This window comes from Natrix helvetica (genome assembly GCF_964273705.1).
Source record: "Natrix helvetica genome assembly, chromosome: 2".
Classification (NCBI taxonomy): Eukaryota; Metazoa; Chordata; class Lepidosauria; order Squamata; family Natricidae; genus Natrix; species Natrix helvetica.
The window spans coordinates 171,633,597-171,637,861 of NC_138552.1; positions in this window are offsets into that span (position 1 = coordinate 171,633,597).

Below are 4,265 nucleotides of genomic sequence, written 5' to 3' on the forward strand. Positions count from 1 at the left end.
CGCGGGTGAAGAAAAAAGCAAAGGGGCGGGGATAAGAGGGAGGGGAGGAGGAGGAGGTGCCTCTCAAAGTCTGTCCTATTGGCTGCCCGCTTTGTCAAAAATCCTCACCTGAAAAGCCAATCCCCGCGTCTGATTAGTCCGGAAAGGGCGGGAAAGAGAGGAAGGGCGGCGTTTTTTTTCATGGAGGGCGGGGGGGGGAGGCTATACAGGGAAGCGACCTTATTGGTTGGTGTACCGGAAAATTCCGAGAGAAAGGGGAGTCCTCTGGTGATGTAGGCGGAGTGGTTTTTATTCCAGCTGCGAGGGGCGAGTTGTCCGTCTGGCGGAGGTGTCGGTCTACTGTTCTCGCTCCGCTAATCTCGTACTAGGCTATCAATTCAAACACCCTAACGCTGGAGCGTGGCTAGCCTCAGTTTCTTCGTAAGCTCTTCAAATGTGCTTTTCCTAAGCAAACTTAAGAAAATAAGGCATCATGGATCAATATTTGTCTTATTAAGATAAATATTTATTAAGGTATATATTGATCAAGTATTATCAATATTTTTTTCTTATTAAGATAAATATAAGATTCTTTTTAACAATCTTTCTTGTACTCTAAAAAGGAATGACACCAAAGAGCCATACATTTTAATCGCATTGAGAGCTCGATTTAGTAGACACCCGTGATACGCTCCTTCCGTGTAAAGCTCAAGACCCACCTCTTTCAATCATCTGGCCTGGCTCAACCGTAGTTTATCCTCCTCCTGACAGTCCTTTTTAAATTGTATTTTATCATGGGATATTTTAATGGCTAATTTTAATTTTCTATTATTATTATTAATGTGATATATGTTTTGATTACTACCTCCTCCATGTATGTATATGTGTGTATCTGTATGTCTATATGTATGTATGTATTTTTTATTGTACGCCCCCCCCCCCCCAGTCCCTTGCGGAGAGGGAGCGGCTAACAAATTAAAAATTTGAATTTGAATTTGAATACAGAAATTTTCGGGACCAGTCATTTACAAATAACATGTCATCTTTGTGCAAATGACACAAATCGGTGCAGTGCTGTCTCTTTATATTTAACGGATATTTGTGAATAATAGAAAGCCTTTTTCCAATTAGTACATTAGAAATGAGCACAGTGTGAATATCAATGGGCGTATTCATTTAACACAGCTTAAAAATGCCATTTTTGTTGTTTTTGCTTTATATTCATTCAGTGATTCAAATGCTATATATACTCCAAAGTGCTTTTTGTTATGAATGAAATCCCTATCCTTATTTTATCTGCATTTTTTAAAATCGTGTTTTCACCTGAAGTGGCTCATAGAAGATTTTTTTGTTTTAAATGTGGAATGCAGAGTTGAAACAAATGTTTGAATTTGATTCCAAACAGTATAGGTTCTTTATTTTAAAAATGCAGGTAGTTTTCGACTTAACAACAGTTCACTTAGTGACTGTTACAACAGCACTGAAATTATTTATGACCATTTTTCAGACTTATGACTGTTGCAGCATCCCCATGGTCACGTGATTTACATTCAGATGCTTGACAGCTGACTCACATTTATGACAGTTGTAGTGTCCCGGGGTCCTGTGAACATCTTTTGCCGCCTTCTGAGAAGCAGTCAGTGGGGAATCCAGATGCACTTAATAACCAGGTTACTAATTTAACAACTGCAGTGATTCATTTAACAAATGTGGCAAGAAAAGTCGTACAATGGGGCAAAACTCACTTAACAAATTTCTTACTTAGCAACATAATTTTGGACTCAATTGTGGTTGTAAGTTGAGGACTATCCATGTAAAAATATGCAAGAACAAATAATGTGTCCACACCTTGTATAAATAAACCTAGAAAAACGTGCATTTTTGCCATTGCAATCATTTCTCAAATTTGATTCTGAAAAAACATTTAAGGTATGAGATTCACTACCACAAATCCTTGGGTTATGAATGGAATGGGCAGGCTCCATTACACTTGTAACTCGAAGGCTACCTGTATTCTCTCTTTTTTTTTAAGGTCTCCTCAACACTGTTCTAGAATAACAAACTTGGTCTTTCCCTGCTACTCACATTTATCCTTTCATATACTAGCAGGTTTATTTATTTATTATTATTTTTAATTTTTTTGAAACTTTTTTTTATTTTTGAATAAACACAAATACAACACAAAGAATGCTCTTTCTTTACATACTATAGAAAGTGTGTCAATTGGTTACAAAAAGTTTTCGTGCATCTCTTCCACAGTCATCACCTATAATACATATCAAATCATATATTTTAAATCAAATATATTTATAGATATTACTATCATCATACCTCAATTTTCATTTGACCACAATTGTTTTAATGTCCTTTTGTATAAAATATTCCAAAGTTTAAAGCATAACCACATAATGGCATTTTGTTAGCTATTTCCAATATCACCCGATAACATTAAATCCTTATAACCTATTCTAAATAAAAATCAATAATATTTAGTAACCAAGTTTCTAGTCCTCCGTTCCAAATCACTAGATTTTCACGGGTGTAGGTATGCTGGTTTTGTTGTATTCTGGTCTTTTCCCGTGTAAGGTTGAGATTGTCTTTGCAACGTTTCGGCAGGATCACACCTGCCATCTTCAAGCTGTGGGCTTTAGCCCACAGCTTGAAGATGGCAGGGGTGATCCTGCCGAAACGTTGCAAAGACAATCTCAACCTTACACGGGAAAAGACCCGAATACAACAAAACCATATATATATATATATATATATATATATATATATATATATATATATATATATATATATATACACACACATACACACGTTATTATCATTATCATTATCATTATCAAACATTTATTTGACTATGTCCATTATCATAACTTTTTTTAACCTAATACTCAAAGTTTAACTAGATTCAATTCAATTTTTATTATTAGCTTTTATGTCATAACAACATTTCTAATCTTTCTTTCATAGTCACCATTTACCATTCATATCCAATTAATTCTTATCAAACCACTACATATGTATACATTATTATCATTGTCAATTATTTATTTAACGATATCCATTATCACTTCATTTTTTACATAATGCTCTAAATTTAACTAAGTTAAAGGCTCCTCCCTCCTGTATTTATTATTATTGTATTCTTATTCTCCCTGTGTGAACAAATTCTTTCAATGTATTTCTTTCATGCAATGTATTCTTGCTTAGTAACAGTGATTAGGCTTAGGAAGTCTGTAAGTGATGCAGATGTACGGCCTGATTATTCTATTTTGTGTTCAGCCCATGTTCATCTGTCCTCTTTTTTTGAACATATTTTTTTATTAGTTCACATATATATTTTAAGAACTTCATTCCGACTGCATTCTATTTTTATGTTTCTTTTGACATATCCAGTTTTCACTTCCATGTAGCAAACTATAAATATATAGAAGCAGTCTTATGCATAGCCATTTTTGTTTGTTTCAATATTCATTTTTTACCACTGGCTAAATACTACCTGCCATTCTTCTACTCACTCACAGGTTTTAAAATTTCTCAATCCACATTCCTATCATTAGTAAACATTCATCCACAGCATTTGCTCTATTTTTGTTATATACAGTATAATTTGCAATTGTTCACTTCATTTTCCCTGTCAGATCAAAACTATCTTAATTTTGATATCTTAATTTTCACATTGATCCGCTTAGTTCTGACAACACTACTAGAATTCTTCCTGTCATTACTTCTGCTTTGCAATTTTTGATCAGTAAATGAAGATTCATTTACTGGTATCCACAGAATCCATCAATTTTCATTAGAAAGTAAGTGTCACATGATAAGCTCTGATAAGCTCGGTCCCTAACAGAACATTACAACATATGTAGAAAAAGAGGTAGAGCTTGCATAACGTATCAGTTAGTCCATTATAAAAACTGGACAAGTTTTAACCTATTGTCATCCCACACAACTGGCTTGTTACTACGCCTTAAAAATAGAAGATCTTCACTGTGAATATTTATCTGCATACAATTTCCTTTAAGTCAGAGGGCTTCTCTCTCTCCCTCTTGTGCTCTTTTGCTCTCCCTCTCTCCCACTTCGTATCCGTTACTATTAGTAGCCTACAGATGTTAGTCAGTGTGGGGCTTGGAAGTAACATCTTAAAAATGAACCAAATTAAACTTTGAAGAGTAGGATGTGCTAATAGCATCTCATTTTGTAAACCTATCTGGTTTGCTAACACATATTAATGTATCTGAGTTTTCACTGAATTTAATTGTTTTATTCCCTCCAAACGT